The following is a 21,273-nucleotide window of genomic DNA, read 5'->3' on the forward strand; positions in this document are numbered from 1 at the left end:
GCAAGAACCTGGCTAAACTGCCACATGGGAAATTTTAAATCTCATCTTTAGAGAATGCTGGGGGAAAAAAAATCAGTCACACGTAGGGTTGCCTCTGAAAATAATAATGTCCAGGAAAATCCTCAGTGCTTGAAATATTTTAATGACCTTGTGGCTCAGTGGTTAAAGAATCCACATGCCAGTGCAAGAGACTCAGGAGACATGGGTTCCCTGGGTCAGGAAAATCCCCTAGAGATGGGAATGGCAACCCACTCCTGTATTCTTGCCTGGAAAATCCCATGGACAGAGGAGTCTGGTGGGCTACAGTCCATTGGGTTACAGTCAGACACCTACTCAGCGGCTGAGCTACAGCACAATTCTGTATTGCTACACTGTCCCATGACTTGGCTCAGAGAGCATCAGCATTTTCATAGAGTAATATGAAGACTTTGTGGTATCTGTCCAAACCCCATCTCCATTCTGGGATAACTGATTCCTTAATAGCACTGAGATGGGCCCTACAATTCACGTTGTGCCATGTGGTCCTGCTGAGGTCCATCTATCACCACCTTGGCCAGGGCTGATTGGAGTGGGGTGCCCACCCAATCCAAGTGATGCCAACCACATTCTCTCTTCTGGGAAATGGCACTGGGGCTCAGGGAGCAGAACAGCCCTGATTAAGAGCACAGGCTCTGGAGTTAGGCTGTCTCGATTTGAAACCTGTATCTACTGCTCACATGCTATATAAATTTGGATAAGTCATTTAATTTTTCTGCCTCAAGTTTGTTAGGGGTTCCCTGGTAGCTCAGCTGGTAAAGAATCTGCCTGCAATGCAGGAGACCCCAGTTTGATTCCCGGGTTGGGAAGATCTGCTGGAGAAAGGAACAGCTACCCACTCCAATATTCTGGCCTGGAGAATTCCAATGGGGTCGCAAAGAGTCGGACACGACTGAGAGACTTTCACAAATTTGTTATCTCTAAAACGGGGATAAACCTAATAGGCTGGGTAGAAGGGTTAAATGAGTTAATACAACATGCAGATTGTTTGGAAGCACTCTCTTAAGGGATAGCTCTTTCATTATCTGGGCTGGTCACTTGAGCCAAGTGACTGTGTAATGGGAGACATCACTGCAGAATGGTCCTCTTCAGCCTTGAACCTGAATAAGGAGAGAAATCCAGTCTGGGATAAGAAGAGAGAAGCAGAATGGAGGGAGAGGGTAAAGCAGGGGACCAGAAAGGCAGACAACTGAACAGATGGAGCAGGTGCCTTGGCTCTTCATGGCTCTCTGGCTCCTGTTCTGGCCTCTCCTATGACTGACCTCCGTTTGATCCATTACATTCCATGGGATACTCCTGTATCCTTGTAAGAAATGTTGCTTTTCTGTCTTAACATGCATTCAAGTGAGTTTCCATTACTTGGAACTAAGGATCCTTGGCTAGGAGGGTTAGCTATATCCTCTGTTCCCCTTGAACACACATTTACAAGAAACCAGAACAGAAGTGAAACTTGGGAGAGAAAGATATTCCATATGCTATTTTTTTAGAGTCAATTCGTCTTTCTCAGAATAAAAGAGGGTCACTATTTGACTTATCCTTTTCAAAGAACAGTCATGTTCTCCATTAACCACTTGTAAACTGAGGGACTTCTTCAACAACCAAAACTCACTTTTCTTCTATGTAGAAATGACTTTAGAGCTAAGCCAAATTTCTCATATTCTAACTGTTGCATTTGGCAGTCCAAAAAATAGCGTCCTCTTCCTCTGTCTCGGATGGTAGGAGAGCCCTGGGCAGCAGTGGGATGCAAAGCTCACACATTATTTGGTATTTTCCACTGCCCCATCCAAGTCCTCAGACTCAACTTGCTAAATCCTTTGACTTCAGTCATGAAAAATGACACACATTACCATGCCTCATAACACATCTTCTAAAACCTTTCCAAATAACCAGCCGGTGGGCGGCATTGCCAGCCTCACCACAGACACCATCATTTTTTCCTTTCCCTGTCTGGCTCTGACTTTTTGGAACAGAGGTGAAACTTAACCTTCCCAAACAAAGACGGTTTACTAGGCAACTTAGGGCAAGTAATTAGCTCACACACCATAAGGTGCCACAGAGCTGTTTGAGGATCTCTTCCAAGTTGAGATCTTCCCCACCCCCACCCCACCCCCAGAAACTCACCCTTTTCTCTAAGAACCCACGATCATTTACCACTGAATGAAGGAGCTACACTTATTATGAAAGTAAAATATTTAAAGCCTTTTCAGGGATGGTCAGACAACCTCATAAATCATGTTCTCCCCACGGGTGAGTTTGCGATGGGAAGGTCATGTGTTGACACATTTAGAAGCCATTGGGGTACTGTGGTTTCACAGCTAGGAGGGAAACTTGAGCTTGTTGAAGTTGGAGCTTACTTGTATTTTTATTTATTGAATTAATGAAATCTGGGCAACAAACTGTGCTTTTACTTTAAGCAAATGTGATTTTTTTTCTTTGCTCCCCCACCTACCTCCCCCGCCGTACCCCTCCCAAATACATTTTTATAAATGTTTCAAACACTAGAAAAGCTTCCTGGGCAGCCAAACTGAACCTTAATAAAATCAAGATGAACCAATCAATTGAGGAGATGTGGCTTCCATTAAAATTGACATTTGGGTGTTAGAAGAAGAAGAAAGGAACAGCATGAAAGTAAATATTTTGAATGTGTTTACAAGGCTGCTGGATCCTAAGTGTTCACACATTTATCAATCCATACGTCAGCCTGACTGGTAGCCTGCAAAACCAAGATTACCTCACTTTTGGTGAAGGCTCTGCCATTCTCCCTGTGAACGTGAATATGCATGCATGTGTGTGTATATATGTACTAGTAATTCAACTAGTGATTCAACAACAACAAAAATCATCATCATGATTTAGTGCAGAAGTTTGCAATCCCTTCTATCAGCTAGAATCACCTGGAGAGTTTTGGAAGCCCCCAGGCATCTGTATTTCTTAAAAGCTCCTTGGCATATCGATTATAGTCCCAACAGGAAATCACTGGCATGCTCAAATTGGGTACCTTGAAGAAGGTTTAATAAAAGGACTTTTACAAGGGTGCCAGCAGGGTGGAAGGAAACCAGAAGGGATATTCCAGTACCCTGGGCTGGGGACAGTGGGTTGCTGTTTTACCCCTAGTCTGAATGGGAAAAGGGTGGGAGCAGCTGTCAGAAACAAGAGAGAGGGCAGCCTGACCTAGGAGGGAAGTAGCTGACTGTAGGTAACCCCACAGGAAGTCACCCAGGGAAGGACTACCCCAACCACATTATCCTTCCCGCTTCTGCCCCCAGCTGGTGATCCTGGTTGAGCGACCCCAGCTAGAAGTCAGGAGCTAAGAGAGCCTTTTGGAGCCATCCACCAAGTTCATTCCTCCTCCACCCACAGACAAGAATGGAGAGTGGACCTGGGAGGCAAATAGGAGTAAATCATGCAACCAGATTTAAGATCCTCTGGTTTTCAGTGAAACGGGTGTAGTGAAAGAAGTCAGAAGTGTCAGGTTTAGTCTGACTCTAATTTGGGGAAACACAATCCACCTGGCTGAGTCCTTTTTCTCAGTTGAAAGAAATACAGGGCATTAGGCTAGTACTTTGCTTATCTACCTTAGAGGTCTCTTGGGGTGGGAAAATGGAGAGACAAAATGATGGGTTCTAGCCTCATTCCCCCTTGCAGTCCATAGTAAGTCAGTCACATGCTAAATTTCCTTCAGTTCAGTTCAGTAGCTCAGTCATGTCCGACTCTTTGAGACCCCATGAATTGCAGCACACCAGGCCTCCCAGTCCATCACCAACTCCCAGAGTTCACCCAAACTCATGTCCATCGAGTCGGTGATGCCATCCAGCCATCTCATCCTCTGTTGTCCCCTTCTCCTCCTGCCCCCAATCCCTCTCAGCATCAGAGTCTTTTCCAATGAGTCAACTCTTCGCATGAGGTGGCCAAAGTATTAGGAGTTTCAGCTTCAGCATCAGTCCTTCCAATGAACAGCCAGGACTGATTTCCTTTAGAATGGACTGGTTGGATCTCCTTGCAGTCCAAGGGACTCTCAAGAATCTTCTCCAACACCACAGTTCAAAGCATCAGTTCTTCGGTGCTCAGCTTTCTTCACAGTCCAACTCTCACATCCATACATGACCATTGGAGAAACCATGGCCTTGACTAGATGGACCTTTGTTGGCAAAGTAATGTCTCTACTTTTAAATATGCTATCTAGGTTGGTCATAACTGGGGAATGCTAAAGTATTTCTCTAATACTTGGGCCACCTGATATGAAGAACCAACTCATTGGAAAAGACTCTGAGGCTTGGAAAGATTGAAAGCAGAAGGAGAAGGCAGTGGCAGAAGATGAGATGGTTAGATAGCATCACCAGCTCAGTGGTCATGAATTTGAGCAAACTCCAGGAAATAGTGGAGGACAGAGGAGCCTGGCATGCTAGCATGCTACAATCCATGAGCTCACAAAGAGCTGAATATGACTGAATGATTAAACAAGAACAAAATTATTTCTCTTAAGACATTTTAAGACAGTGAGCATCTATAAGCTACAGTGTATGTTCACAACCAAGAGAAATTGTGTCTCTGTGTGTGTGTAAGGATCTTAGAGATGAGAGTGTAAGGTATTTATAGAGTTGATAAAATTGAAACTTAAAGAGTTTGACCTTGGCTTGCTTATGTTTAAGAGACAAATACATGATGGAGTTACCATGCAAACTTATGTCTGTTTTATTCCAAATATAATCCCACCAAAAGACATGAAAACTGGAAAAACAATTTAAACCTACTTCCACATAGACACATGCACACACTTTTACATGTATGTATTTTAGTATATCTCATTACCTTCCCCAGGTTTAAATATCTTGTCCTGCAGACTGTCCTAGCCAGGGTCCCTTCATCTTCTGACCTTTCAATAGAGGACAAAAGACAGACCATGTGGCAGATGAGCAAAACTACTCTCATTGGGTTTATGCAACATTTGAAATAGATATTTGAAATAGAAATATCTCCATTCTTCCCAAATTCCAGAAGAGTTTTATTTTAATAATAAGTAAAGACGCAGCTTTTGAGAAATTTATTCTCTCACACCATGACTGTCAGGTTTTTCTCAATGGGAAGTTGGGTTTTAGAGGTTCATGTGTTCACAGTTCAGAGAAGAGAGAGGTCAGTGAGAATGAATAGTCACAGGCGCTGTGGGACTTCAAGGGGTCTTACATGATACGGATGAGAATTTTCACAACTGTTCTATGTAAAGTTCTATAAGCCCAGTCTTTGTTCCACTACTGCTACTGCTACTGCTAAGTCACTTCAGTTGTGTCCAACTCTGTGCAACCCCATAGACGGCAGCCCACCAGGCTCCACCATCCCTGGGATTCTCCAGGCAAGAACACTGGAGTGGGTTGCCATTTCCTTCTCCAATGCATGAAAGTGAAAAGTGAAAGGGAAGTCACTCAGTCGTGTCCGACCCTCAGCGATCCCATGGACTGCAGCCTTCCAGGCTCCTCCATCCATGGGATTTTCCAGGCAAGAGTACTGGAGTGGGGTGCCATTGCCTTCTCTGTTGTTCCACTAAGGGAATACCAAATATAACCCTAGAAATGTAGTGTTTAGAGGGTATAATCGTGTCTTTTAAATGGCTGGCCCTAAATACTTCTTTCAGCAAATATTTATACAGTAACAAATATGTACCATGCTAGGTGATAAGTGATGGGGAATAAGGATGAAAAATATATTTTGTTTAAAATAGTGGTTATTAAAATACAGTGAGATGATTGGCATACTGTGGATTTAGTATAAAGAACAACAGGAGTAGAAACCAAATTCTTTTTTTCTTCTTGGCATAATAAGGTACGTTTTCATTAGCAGGTATGATTTGAGCTGAGATTTGAGAGGTGAATAAGATTTTACCTGATGGACAATGAGTCCACTTAAAGGGAAGGCAAAGGGAACTGCATACACAAAGGCACAGAGGTATGAAATGGGACAGTGATTTAAAGACTAGCAAATAGTTCAAATGTCTGTCATATAGGATGCAAATAGGGCAGTGGTGGGAGCAAAGCTGGCTTGGTAGGTGGCAGTGAGATGATAGACCATAATTAGCAAGTTAAGGAGTTTGTATTTCATCTTGTATTTTCCATGATTTTCAACTATTTTGCACATATGCCCATGGATACAACCCTGCAGAGTGTGTATGTGATGTTATGTTAAACATAGCACATCTTCCCAAAGTACCAATTTTCCTGGAAATATTAGACATTTTCTTTTAATTTGTTTATTCATACACTCAGATTATTGTGATATATACCATCTGTTCATTAAAGCAGGAGAGTAAAACACATGTATATGTGGTGGGTAATAAGAAAGTTTTATATTTTGTGTCATTAAAAACTCAGTAGGATTAATGCTATAGTTGAATCATGATAACTGGGGTAAAAAATGAAAAATGTGAATGTCTATTTGTTCGAGGAGGTGGATTGGGGTTTTTTTGGTAATAGTGAAGACTGGAAGAGCTAGTTTGTTCAATTAGGAGCTAGAAATTTTTCATGAAGACAAAAATAAGCTTTTACAAATCTGTCCAACTTCTCTCTCTGTTTATATTTCATCAAACATTTTATCAATGTTTAGCTACTCTTAGTCCTATTTGAATGGAAATGACTTTTCCAATAATTCAGAGGATCCAAGAATTAAGGGAGAAGAAATTAGAAGCAATGTTAATGGCATCCTTAATATACATTTGTAAAATATAATTTAAATATATTTCTCACCAAGAAGCATAAACTTAAGGAAATTTATGAGAGAAATTTGAAAAGCTAAAGTAACTGAGATTCCAGTTTCATCCACCTCATTAGAACTGATTCAAATGTATTCTTTTTAATAGCTGAGTAATACTCCATTGTGTATATGTACCACAGCTTTCTTATCCATTCATCTGCTGATGGACATCTAGGTTGCTTCCATGTCCTGGCTATTATAAACAGTGCTGCAATGAACATTGGGGTACATGTGTCTCTTTCCCTTCTGGTTTCCTCAGTGTGTATGCCCAGCAGTGGGATTGCTGGATCATAAGGCAGTTCTATTTCCAGTTTTTTAAGGAATCTCCATACTGTTCTCCATAGTGGCTGCACTAGTTTGCATTCCCACCAACAGTGTAAGAGGGTTCCCTTTTCTCCACACCCTCTCCAGCATTTATTGCTTGTAGACTTTTGGATCACAGCCATTCTGACTGGCATGAAATGGTACCTCATAGTGGTTTTGATTTGCATTTCTCTGATAATGAGTGATGTTGAGCATCTTTTCATGTGTTTGTTAGCCATCTGTATGTCTTCTTTGGAGAAATGTCTATTTAGTTTTTTGGCCCATTTTTTGATTGGGTCATTTATTTTTCTGGAGTTGAGCTGTAGGAGTTGCTTGTATATTTTTGAGATTAGTTGTTTGTCGGTTGCTTCATTTGCTATTATTTTCTCCCATTCTGAAGGCTGCCTTTTCACCTTGCTAATAGTTTCCTTTGATGTGCAGAAGCTTTTAAGTTTAAAAGAGACACTGATGTATAGAACAGTCTTATGGACTCTGTTGGAGAGGGAGAGGGTGGGAAGATTTGGGAGAATGGCATTGAAACATGTATAATATCATGTATGAAACGAGTTGCCAGTCCAGGTTCGATGCACGATACTGGATGCTTGGGGCTGGTGCACTGGGACGACCCAGAGGGATGGTATGGGGAGGGAGGAGGGAGGAGGGTTCAGGATGGGGAACACATGTATACCGGTGGCGGATTCATTTTGATATTTGGCAAAACTAATACAATATTGTAAAGTTTAAAAATAAAATAAAATTTAAAAAAAATAAAATAAAATAAATAAAGTAACTGAGAAATATGAAAAACTCTGCACAGAAATTTGACAATGAAGAAGATAACAGCAATCTGAAAAGTATAATATGCACTTATATGATTCTTTTAAATGATGAATTTATTATTGTGAAAGTAAAAATTAACATAAACCTTGGCAATTCTTAGGATAGAAAAATATCAATCGCAATATCAGGACAGAATAGCTCTTAATGAAATCTCCAAAAGAAACACTATACTGATAAATGACCAATAAATAGGGAAGATATATCAACAATGAGTATATTTGTATCTAACAACATAACTTCTGCATATACTAATGACAAGGGAGACCACGATAGGAAAATAAGATATTTTTTTCTGTGAAATAGCAGATACTCAGTATATTTCAAGTTGAAATAAGTTAAAGGTAGCCATATAGTGTTCTCTGTGCTGTTTTAAAACTAGACTTTCTTTAAAAAAAAAAAAAAAGCACATATATTTCTCTCTATATAGAAGATTCTCATTCATTTTAGACATAGAATTGTTGGACCAGACCTGAGAAGTATTTTACCTGGAAGGGAAATTTAAAGAGTTCCAAGATATTGGCATAGAGAGACCCTGAACTGACCTCCACCCACAAACACACCAAATCTACACCTACATTTAGAGCAATTCCTCCTGAAGATCCGAAGGCTGACTAAACACCTACTGCAAATAGAAGGACCACATCAAGACTGATAGGAAAGACAGGGAGACACAGCACCTATGGGAATCCCGCTGCCAGTGCAGTGCCTTGCACTAGGGAGGGACATTGCCAAGGAGCCCAAGTGCAGACTCACCCACCCTGGGACACAGCTAAACAACAGCAGTTTAAAGGGCTCCTGGATTATATGGGAAAAAAAACAAACCTAACTCTAGTGCTCCTGCCAAACAGGGAAATGCTGTGGGCCTCTTCAAGGTTGGACGTATCTGTGAGTCCCATTGTTTGATTGCCCATGGGACAAAAAAGATCTTTATGACCCAGATAATCAGGATGGTGTGATCGCTCACCTAGAGCCAGACATCCTGGAATGTGAAGTCAAGTGGGCCTTAGGAAGCATCACTATGAACAAAGCTAGGGGAGGTAATGGAATTCCAGTTGAGCTATTCCAAATCCTGAAAGATGATGCTGTGAAAGTGCTGCACTCAATATGCCAGCAAATTTGGAAAACTCAGAAGTGGCCACAGGACTGGAAAAGGTCAGTTTTCATTCCAATCCCAAAGAAAGGCAATGCCAAAGAATGTTCAAACGACCCACACAATTGCACTCATCTCACATGCTAGTAAAGTAATGCTCAAAATTCTCTAAGCCAGGCTTCAGCAATACCTGAACCGTGAGCATCCAGATGTTCAAGCTGGTTTTAGAAAAGGCAGAGGAACCAGAGATCAAATTGCCAACATCCACTGGATCATCGAAAAAGCTAGAGAGTTCCAGAAAAGCATCTATTTCTGCTTTATTGACTATGCCAAAGCCTTTGACTGTGTGGATCACAATAAACTGTGAAAAATTCTGAAAGAGATGGGAATACCAGACCACCTAACCTGCCTCTTAAGAAACCTGAATGCAGGTCAGGAAGCAACAGTTAGAACTGGACATGGAACAACAGACTGGTTCCAAATAGGAAAAGGAGTCCTTCAAGGCAGTATATTGTCACCCTGCTTATTTAACTTATATGCAGAGTACATCATGAGAAACACTGGGCTGGAAGAAGCACAAACTGGAATCAAGATTGCCAGGAGAAATGTCAGTAACCTCAGATATGCAGATGACACCACTCTTATGGCAGAAAGTGAAGAAGAACTAAAGAGCCTCTTGATGAAAGTGAAAGAGGAGAGTGAAAAAGTTGGCTTAAAGCTCAGCATTCAGAAAACAAAGATCATGGCATCCGGTCCCATCACTTCATGGCAAATAGATAGGGAAACAGTGGAAACAGTGTCAGACTTTATTTTGGGGGGCTCCAAAATCACTGCAGATGGTGATCGCACCCATGAAATTAAAAGACGCTTACTCCTTGGAAGGAAAGTTATCGCCAACCTAAATAGTATACTAAAAAGTAGAGACACTACTTTGCCAACAAAGGTCCATCTAGTCAAGGCTATGGTTTTTCCAGTGGTCATGTAAGGATGTGAGAGTTGGACTGTGAAGAAAGCTGAGCACTGAAGAATTGATGCTTTTAAACTGTGGTGTTGGAGAAGACTCTTGAGAGTCCCTTGGACTGTAAGAAGATCCAATCAGTCCATCCTAAAGATCAGTCCTAGGTGTTCATTGGAAGGACTGATGCTGAAGCTGAAACTCCAATACTTTGGCCACCTCATGTGAAGAGTTGACTCATTGGAAAAAACCCTGATACTGGGAGGGATTGGGGGTAGGAGGAAAAGGGGATGACAGAGGATGAGATGGCTGGATGGCATCACTGACTCAATGGACATGAGTTTGGGTAAACTCTGGGAGTTGGTGATGAACAGGGAGGCCTGGCGTGCTGGGATTCATGGGGTCGCAAAGAATTGGACACGATTGAGCGACTGAACTGAACTGGGACTCCTCCTGAGCCATGTCCACTCCAGCTCCAACCATCCCATCAAAGTGAAACAAAGGAAAATGTTCCAAACAAAAGAATAAAATAAAATCCCAGAGAAGAAAACCATAATGACATGGAGGTAAGTAATATACCTGATAAAAAGTTCAAAGAAATATTCATAACAACCTTCATAAAACACAGGAAAAGCATGCAGGGATTCAGTGAGAAGACTTAGAAAACACAAGAAAGAAACAATCAAAATTTAAGAATACAATAACTGAAATAAAAAATAACCTAAAAATGGAGCTTCCCTGGTGGCTCAGTGATAAAGAATCCACCTGCCAGTGCAGTTGACACGGGTTTGATCCCTCATCTGGGAATATCCTACATGCCACAGAGCAGCTAAGCCCTTGCCCTATGACTATCGAGCCTGTGCTCTAGAGCCCGAGACCTGCAAGTACTGAGCCCATGTGCTGCAGCTACTCAAGTCGGTGCGCCTTAGCACCTTGGAGCCTGTGCTACACAAGAGAAGCCACTGCAGTGAGAAGCCCGCATACAGCAACTAGAGAGCAGCACCCACTCACCCCAACTAGACAAAATCCCGTGTAGCAATGAATGCCCAGAACAGCCAAAAGTAAATAAAGTTATTTTTTTAAATGCCTTCAGGGAGAACAAAAATAATATTAAAAAATACACTAAAGGAAATCAACAGCAGTTTAGATGATACAGAAGAATCTTGAAGCAATATGAATAGACTGATTGCTATAAAGAGATTGAATTAGTTAATTCCCCCAAAACAAAGCCCAAGACCAGATGACTTCCCAGGTGAATTACATCAAACATTTAAAGAAGAGTTAATACCTATCCTTCTCAAATTATTTCAAAAAATGGAAAAGGAGAGAGCACTTCCAAACTCATTTTACAAGACTTGAGACCAAAATCGCACAAAGATGCCACCAAAAAAGAAAATCACAATGTACCTGGTGAACATAGATGTGGAATTGCTCAACAAAATATTAGTGAATGGAGTTTGGTGCAGTCGCTGTGGAAAACAGTTCAGAGGTTTCTCAAAAAAGTGAAAATGGAACTACCATATGATCTAGCAATTCCACTCCTGGGTCTGTATCTAAAGAAAAGAAAACAAATATGTTAATTTGAAAAGATGCATGCACCCCAATGTTCCTAGCAGCATTGCTTACAATGGCCGAGGTATGAAATCAACCTAAGTGTCCATCAGCAGCTGAATGGATAAAAAAGATGTGACTTTGGAATATTACTCAGCCACAAAAAGGAATGAAATTTTGCCATTTGCAACAGCATGGATGGACCTGAAGGGTATTATACTTAATTAAATAAGTCAGAGAAAGACAAATACTTTATGTTATCACTTGTATGTGAAATCTAATAAATGAAAGGAATGAATATATCGGAACAGAAACAGACTTACAGATATAGAGATTAAATTAGTAGTTACCAATGGGAAGAGAGAGATGGTAAGAGAGGGATAAGACATTAAAAGAGACAAACTACTGGGTATAAAATAAGTAAAATATAGGATATATTGTGCAGTACAGGGAATATAGTCAATATTTTATAGTAACTTTAAATGGGATATAATCTATAGAAATATTGAATCACCATGTTGTATACCTGAAATTAATATAATATTATAAATCAGCTATGCTCCAATCAAAATATATTTAATAAATAATTAAACAAATGAACAAACAGAATGACCAAAATTCAGGACACTAACAGCACAGTATCCTGGTGAAGATGCTGAGCTACAGGAAGTTTCATTCATAGCTGGTAGGCATGCAAAATGATACCACCAATTTGGAAGATAGTGGCAGCTTCTTTTAAAACTAATCATATACTTATTGTATGGTCCAGCAATCTCACTTTTTGGTATATCCCTATAGGATTTGAAAATCAGCACATGGATATTTATAACAGTTTATTATTTACCAAAGCTAAAAGCAACCAGAATTTATTTCAGTATGTGAATGGATAAATAAACTGTGCTGCATCCAGACAATGGAATATTATTCAGCACCAAAAAGATATGAACTATTTAGTCATGAAGAGATATGGAGGAAATTGAAATGCATGTTGCTAACTGAAAAAAGCCAATTTGAAAAAGCTACATACTGTGTGATTCTAACTATTTAAACCTCTGCTGCTGCTGCTAAGTCACTTCAGTCATGTCCAACTCTGTGCGACCCCATAGATGGCAGCCCACCAGGCTCCACCATCCCTGGGATTCTCCAGGCAAGAACACTGGAGTGGGTTGCCATTTCCTTCTCCAATGCATGAAAGTGAAAAGTGAAAGTGAAAAGTGAAAGTGAAGTCGCTCAGTCGTGTCCGACTCTTGGTGACCCCATGGACTACAGCCTACCAGGCTCCTCCATCCATAGGATTTTCCAAGCAAGAGTACTGGAGTGGGGTGCCATTGCCTTCTCCATATGAACCTCTAGAAAAGACAAAAAAAAAAAAGTTAGAGATAGCAAAAAAAAAAAAAAAAAAAGTCAATGGTTGCAGTGGGGAGGAGGGATGAATTGGTAGAGCATAGAGGAGTTTTAGCCCAATGAAACTGTGTTATGATGTCATAATGATGGATATATGTCCATTCTACTGGACAACACCAGGAGAGAACCTATGTATGCTAATGGACTCTGGGGGATAAAGATGTATCAAGGTAGGTCCATCAGTTGTAACTAATGTGACAGCTACTCTCGTGGGGAGGTAATAATGGGGGAATCTGTGTATGACTGTAGTTTCCACTCAATTTTCTGTGATCCTAAAACTGATCTTAAAAATCTGTTAAGGGGAAAAAAAAATCTGTTAAGAAAGGAAAACCGTAAGTCCCATTTCATATTCATGAACATGGAGATTTAAGATAGTATTTCACATTAAAAATATAATATGTGGATATTGTTATTGTTATTGTTCAGTCAGTAAGTTGTGCCCGATACTTTGCAGGCCTGGACTGCAGAATGCCAGGCTCCTCTGTTCTCCACCATCTCCCAGAGTTTGCTCAAATTCACATCCATTGAATTGGTGATGCTATCTAACCAGCTCATGCTCTGTCACCCCCTTCTTTTGCCTTCAATCTTTCCCAGCATCAGAGTCTTTTCAAATGAGTCAGCTCTTCGCATCAGGTGGACAAAGTATTGGAACTTCAGCTTCAGCCTCAGTCCTTCCAATGAATATTCAGGTTAATTTCCTTTAGGATTGACTGGTTTGATCTCCTTGCTGTCCAAGGGACTCTCAAAAGTCTTCTCCGGCACCACAATTCAGAAGCATTAATTCTTCATCACTCAGCCTTCTTTATGGTCCAACTCTTACATCTGTACATGACTATTGGAAAAACCAGAGCCTTGACTATATGGACCTTTGTCAGCAAAGTGATGTCTCTGCTTTTTAATATGCTGTTTAAGTTTGTCATAGCTTTCCTTCCAAGGAGCAAGCATCTTTTAATTTCATGGCTGCAGTCACTGTCCACAGTGATTTTGGAACCCAAGAAAATAAAGTCTGTCACTACTTCCACTTTTTCCTCTTCTATTTGCCATGAAATGATGGGACCAGGTGCCATGATCTTAGTTTTCTTAATTTAATTGAATTTTAAGCCACTTCTTTCACTTTCTTCTTTCTCCCTCATCCAGAGATTCTTTAGTTCCTCTTTACTTTTTGCCATTAGAGTGGTATCATCTGCATATCTGAGGTCGCTAATATTTCTCCCAGAAGTCTTGATTCCAGATTGTGATTCATCCAGCCTAGCATTTCACATGTAACTGCATACAAGTTAAATAAGCAGGGTGACAATATACCCTGATGTACTCCTTCCCCAATTTTGAACCAGTCCATTGTTGCATGTCTGGTTCTAATGGTTGCTTCTTGACCCACATACAGGTTTCTCAGTAGACAGGTAAAGTGGTCTGGTATTCCCATCTCTAAGAATTTCCACAGTTTGTTGTGATCCACACAGCCAAAGGTTTTAGCATAGTCAATGAAAGAGAAGTAGGTGTTTTTCTGGAATTCTCTTGGTTTTTCGATGATCCAACGGATGTTGACAATTTGATCTCTGCTTCCTCTGCCTTTTCTAAATCCAGCTTGAGCATCTGGAAGTTCTTGGTTCACATACTGTTGAAGCTTAGCATGAAGGATTTCAAGCATTACTTTGCTAGCATGTGAAATGAGTGGAATTGTGTGGCAGTTTGAACATTCTTTGTCATTGCCTTTCTTTGGGATTGGAATGAAAACAGACCTTTTCCAGTCCTGTGGCAACTGCTGAATTTTTCAAATTTGCTGGCCTATTGAGTGCAGCACTTTCACAGCATCATATTTTAGGATTTTAAATAGCTCAGTTGGAATTCTATCACCTCCCCTAGCTTTGTTCATAGTAATGTGTCCTAAGGCCCATTTGACTTCATGCTCCAAGATGTCCAGCTCTAGGTGAATGATCACACCATCATGGTTATCCAGGTCATTGAGATCTCTTTTGTACAGTTCTTCTGTGTATTCTTGCCACCTCTTCTTAATCTCTTCTTGCTTCTCTTAGATTCTTACCATTTCTGTCCTTTATTGTACCCATCCTTGCCTAAAATATTCCCTTGATATCTCCATTTTCTTGAAGAAATCTCTATTCTTTCTCATTTCTCTATTTCTTTGCATTGTTCATTTAGGAAGACCTGCTTATCTCTCCTTGCTATTCTCTAGAACTCTGCATTCATTTCCTTTTCTCCCTTGCCTTTTGTGTCTCTTCTTTCCTTGGCTATTTGTAAAGCCTCCTCAGACAACCACTTTGGGCTTCCCTGATAGCTCAGTTGGTAAAGAATCTGCCTGCAGTGCAGGAGACCCCAGTTTGATTCCTGGGTTGGGAAGATCCCCTGGAGAAGGGAACGGCTACCCACTCTAGTATTCTGGCCTGGAGAATTCCATTGGACTGTATAGTCCATGGGTTCACAAAGAGTCAGACATGACTGAGAGACTTCCACTTTCACTTCTTGTATTTCTTTTTCTTTGGAATGGTTTTGGTCACTGCCTCCTGTACTATGTTATGAACATCCATCCATAGTTCTTCAGACATTCTGTCTACCAGACATAATCCCTTGAATCTATTCATCATCTCTACCATACAATCATAAGGGATTTAATTTAGGTCATACCTGAATGGACTAGTGGTTTTCCATCTTTTCTTCAATTTAAGCCTGAATTTTGAAATAAGAAACTCCTGATCTGAGCCACAGTCAGATCCAGGTCTTGTTTTTAATAACTGTTTATAGAGTTTCTTCATCTTTGGCTGCAAAGAACATAATCAGTCTGACTTTGGTGTTGACCATCTGGTGATGTTCATGTGTAGAGTCATCTCTTGGGTTGTTATAAAAGGGTGTTTGCTATGATGAGCATGTTCTCTTGAAAAAACTGTTAGCCTTTGCCCTGCTTCATTTTGTACTCCAAGGCCAAACTTGCTTATTTTTCCAGGTATCTCTTGACTTCTACTTTTGCATTCCAATCCCCTGTGATGAAAAGGACATCTTTTTGGTGTTAGTTCCTGAAGATATTAGTTTTTCATAGAACCTGTCAACTTCAGCTTCTTTGGCATTAATGGTTGGGGCGTATACTTGGATTACTATGATGTTGAACCATTTGCCTTGGAAACAAACTGAGATCATTCTGTTGTCTTTGACATTTCATGTGCTTTTGCCTTTTCATACTGTCCATGGGGTTTTCCAGGCAAGATTACTGAAGTGGACTGCCATTTCCTTCTCCAATGGACTACATTTTTTCAGAACTCTTCACTAGGACCCATTCATCTTGGATGGCCCTACAGAGCATGGCTCATAGCTTCATTGAGCTATGCAAGCCCCTTCACCATGACAAGGCTTTGATCCATTAAAGAGCTGCGAATATTATGAACCACTTTATGCAAATAGATCTTGAATTTATGTGAAAAAGACATATTCCTTGAAAAGAGAAACACAATGTACCAAAACTTATACAAGAAGATGTAAAAGATCAGAATTTATCTATATCTATTTTATAAAGTTTATTCCTTATTAAAATCTACCTTAAAGAAAACTTAAAATTTGGATGACTTCATTGGTGAATTCTAGCAAACATTCAAGGAGGAAATAATACCTAATGTATACAAACTCTTTCTGAAAGTAGACTATGAAGGAACTCTTCTCAATTTCCTTAATACTCAGATTTGATGGAAACATTAACATCAAAGAAATTCACTGACAAATATCTCACAACCATGGACACAAAAATCTTTAACAAAGCATTAGTAAATTTAATCAGTCAAGATTCAAAAAGGATAATGTGTGGGTGCTAAGTCACTTCAGTTATGTCTGACTCTTTGCAACCCTACAGGCTATACCCTGCCAGGCTCCTCTGTGCATGGGATTCTCCAGGCAAGAATACTGGAGCAGTTTGTCATGCCCTCCTCCAGGGGATCTTCCTAACCCAGGGATTGAACATGCATCTCTTATGTCTAAAGCATGTTCTTTCCTACTAGCACCACTTGGGAAGCCCCAAAAGGTTAATACATCACATCTAAATGTATTTTATCTGAGGAAGACATGGTTATTTTGACAGCCAAAGGTCAACCAATGCAGCTAATAACATTAAAAAGCTAAAGGAGGAAAACATACATCATGATAAATGCAGGGAAAAAATTTACAATTTTTTTTTTTTACAAAATTCATTATATAAACTCTCAGCAAACTAGAAAAGAACTTCCTAAAATGTTATCTTGTTTAAATTTTTGCACTGATTTGTTATACTGAGGCTAAACATGCTTTTATGTGTTCCTTAGAATTTTAGATTTTCTCCTCTACTTAGGGTTTCCTAGGGACTTATTGTTTATCTTATCAATTTATATGATTTTAATAACATGTCATAAAAACTGCTAATGTTCACCAATATCTACTTCTACTCTTTCCCAGGCTTGCAGCTAAGCTATATTTCTCAATTCCTTCCCTATCATCCTTGCATCTAGATGAGACCATGGACCTGAGTGCTGATCAAAGGAAAGTGAACAAAAGTATGTATGTCATTTTCCAACTAATCCTATGCAGTATCTCATCCAAACTTTCATTCAATAACTCCATTTGCCTCACTTTCCCATTTGGTATAAGTCAAGGATTCTGAGGATGTAGAGAATTACAGGTGAAAATAACCTGGATCTCTTGAGTTACTGTCTGTCAGAGAGCCATTCAGGAGGCCCACCCAGTTGGTATACACCCACAGTGAACTTTGTACAAATGAAAAAGAAACTTTACAAAAAGGCACTGAGATTCGGAGATGTCACAGACCAATCGTACTTACAAACTGCATTGCATAGCATAGTTTATCATAAATATATTCTTTCCCAAATATTTAATCTTGCACAAACAAAAAATATGTAAATCTTTTTTCTTTCCTTTATTCATTCATTCAACAAACATTTTTTTTGTTTGTCTCTTATGTTCCAGGCACTATTCCAGGCACTAAGGGTATAGCAGTGGAAAATTGAGACAAAAATCTCTACATTTATTGTTTTTATATTTTGATGCAGAGATACTGACAGTAAATCATTAAAGTTGTAACATCACATAGAATAGGGACTATGGATGAAAATAAAGTCAGAAAATAAGTAAGGAATATCAGGATGAGGTTTACAATTTTACATAGTATGGTCTGTGAAGGACTCACTGAGAAGGTGTCATTCAGGCAAAGATTTAAGAGAAATGAGAGAGTCGTGAAGATATCTGGAGGAAGAATGACCCAGGCAAACGAGAAAACAAATTTTTAAAAATTCCCAAGGCAGAAGAATGCCTGATGTGTTCAAACATACGTTCAAGGAGCCCAGAATAGCTTAGGCAGAGTGAGAAAAATAGAGGTGACTTCAAGATCATGTGAAAGAAGTAAGATGTGGGTGGCAGACTAGTAAGGCCTTCTGGCTGTTGTGAGGATCTGAGCTTTTCCTCCGAGTCAGGTGAAGCCTTTGTTAAAGGTCTGACATGACAGGCTCTGGCTGCTATGAGGAGCCTGAGCTGCAGCTGTCAAAAGGAAAATAGATCAGTTAGAAACCACTGCAGTCACTCAGGTGATTGATGATGGGGGCTTGGACCAGTGGAATTGCCTGTGAGTGGTGAGAAGTGGTCAGATTCTAGATATATTTTGAAGATAATGGTCAACAGGATTTCCCACTCAGTCGGAGGTGGGGATGAGAAAAAGAAAGAACTGAGCAACTGGAAGAAGGAGATTGTCATTTTCTGAGATGGGGAAGGGGTACATGCCTGAGAAGATCAGGAGTTTCATGTGGAAGGTGACAGCCTGTGATGTTTATTAGACTTCCAAGTGGAGATGTCAAATGGGCAGTTGGATATATGAGTCTACAGTTCAGGGGAGAAGTCTGGGCTGGAGACATACATTTCCAAGTAGTCAACACTTACTGGTATTTAGAATCATAATTCAAGATGAGATCACCAAGGGGGTGAGCCGAGATAGAGAAGAAGATGAAGGACTGAGCCTCCTTTGGCTCAGAGCTAACAGTCCATATGTTAAATTTGTTCCATGTTCCAGGGCTCCACTATGCTCTTAGTCAATGGAAACTGGTATGGTGGAATATACTATCTGGGATATGTACTCTGGGAACCATACTGGGAACTCCCGCAGTCAACTCCTGCTCCAGAGTACTCACTACATCAAGAATGTGGCTTTATCTGTTGTGTCTCCTCTGTGATTTATTGTATTCTGTAGACCCTTTGATTTATAATAACTAATAAAAGGGATGCAAGAACTGGCACCAGGCCTGCAGCAAAGAAACAAAGAATGTCATTCTGGGTGTTACATGCAAATTATGAGGTCACTACAAGTGCCTTCACTAAAGTGACAGGAAATGATAAAAGTTAGCAGGCAAAGGGGAAACTCTTTGATATTATGAAATGTGCTGTAAGTACCACTGCAACCTGTAGGGATCGTCCCATAACTGTAATCAGCAGTGGCTCAGAGGAACTGTGAGAGGACACATTTGTGACCTCGAGAGATATAAAGAGCAGAGAACAGTGATGGCCAAGAACACACCTCTCAAGGATGCTGTTGGGCTGATGCAGTGAGTGCTGCCTATTCTCAAACTCCGAGGTACATTTCCTCCCACCTCAAACAGAGTGTGGAAACATGTGCCGATCACAGTGACGCCAGACCACCTTACCAGGTTACCTTTGACTTTGTTCCATTCCCTAATGTACAAATCTTTTGTGTTTTATATCATCAAATCCATAGTTTCATTTCTTCATTGTACTTATGCTTAGAATATTTCTAAATCCAATTTATTTCTAGTATTTTTAAGAATCACCATTATTTTTAGCAAATATTCCATATTTATTCAAGCAGATGGATCAAGAAGCAGAAAGTTGAGTTATGTTGTTGTTGCTTTTTAATCCTGAATTCCCCCTCTGGCTGTAAGGACAGTCCTTGGGTATATGAAGAACCAACTGGGGTCCCCATCCTGAGCTCAGTCTCCCCCACCCTGTACACACCTGGACCTCTCTTTATTAGCATCCTTCTAGAAACAGAATGACCGCTGCTGTGTTGGCACTGTGGAAGGGGGTGAGTTGGCACACCCATGAGAGGGCTATGACTCTAGAAAGTACAGACTTAGTTGCCTTACACCCAGATTCCTGTTCTCTCCAGGACACTCCCAGTTGCCCTGATGACTTTCCATCTCTTGTTATTCTCAGTGCTGTCCATGTCTCTTTGAGTTTCAGGGTCCTGCATGACCTACTTTTTCAAAGTGATAAATTCACATGCTGTGGTTAGAACTCTTGAATGGGGCCTGCTGTCTCCTCTGCTGAGGGGCCCTGGGTGATAGCAGAGCACAGGGATGTGGTTGAACAAACTGAAGTCTCTGAAGACCAGAACAATAATCCTGTTCTGTCTTGGTTTAGTGTGTCACACAGGGCAACAAGGGCCATCCGTCTGGGCCTTACTGTCCTCACCTTTAATGCACCATCTTTAAGATCCTTCCCAGATTAAAGAGTCCATCATTCTTTGATGCAGTATCACATGGCACTTTATGTTCTCTTTCAGGGAAGGTGGAGTAAGAAAAGGTATTGCCAGAAAAGAATGGATTATCCTAAAAACATTGCTGGAGTGTCATTGTGCTCTGGTTCTAGGAGAGAATTACCTGCTAATGCTGTAAGGTATGCACTGTGTGTAATGAATTAACTCCTCTCCTGGGCACCCAGAATGGTACTGGTACCTACAGCCTTGAGAGAATCAGAGAAAAGACACTGAAAACCTTTGTTTGTGTTCAGTGGCTCATGTAAGGAAACTAAGTTGCAAAACTGTGTTAGACTTTGATGGACATTATGTGGCTGGGGCTGTGTGTGTGTCTGTGTGTGTGCCTGTGTATACATGTTGTGCATGTAAGAGCTGAGATGGGAGGAAATTGCCCTTGAAATAATCCAAAGAAATCCACACAGCCAATGAAGTTGGCCTCTGCACTCTCTAGCGCCATAAACCATGACCCTAAAGTCCTGTGTCCTCCTGTGCATAGGCAAAGTCTGCTCTTGCCATTTCCCCCACCCCTGAACTGCAGGGGTATGACCCAAATTTCTTCTCTTGGATACTGGATGTAAAGGACCACTCCATTATAAAGGGGTGTGGAGGAGCATTTGACTTATTTCAGATCAGTCTGGAAAATGCTGCGTTCAATGAATTTCTTTACTGCAGAACATTTCAGTGCCTTTGGAGATCAGAAATCAGTCGCTCAGTCCTGTCCGACTCTTTTCAACCCCATGAATTGCAGCACGCCAGGCCTCCCTGTCCATCACCAACTCCCGGAGTTCACTCAGACTCCCGTCCATTGAGTCAGTGAGCCATCCAGCCATC

At 40.6% G+C, this 21,273-nt stretch overlaps 1 long non-coding RNA gene across 3 annotated transcripts in view; it reads left to right on the top strand.

Moving 5' to 3' along the window:
- Nucleotides 1-13,026: 13,026 nt before the first annotated feature.
- LOC133257220 (uncharacterized) overlaps nucleotides 13,027-21,273 on the top strand; it is a 42,083-nt gene continuing 33,836 nt past the window's right edge. For 2 of the 3 annotated variants that reach the window (XR_009739454.1, XR_009739455.1), the window contains exons 1-3: nucleotides 13,027-13,087; nucleotides 17,343-17,440; nucleotides 20,470-20,582. This is a non-coding gene — a long non-coding RNA (uncharacterized LOC133257220). The remainder of the gene's footprint in view (nucleotides 13,088-17,342; nucleotides 17,441-20,469; nucleotides 20,583-21,273) is intronic. The other variant, XR_009739453.1, reaches the window with a different exon arrangement.

This window comes from Bos javanicus, chromosome 11 (genome assembly GCF_032452875.1).
Source record: "Bos javanicus breed banteng chromosome 11, ARS-OSU_banteng_1.0, whole genome shotgun sequence".
In the NCBI taxonomy this organism is placed as follows: Eukaryota; Metazoa; Chordata; class Mammalia; order Artiodactyla; family Bovidae; genus Bos; species Bos javanicus.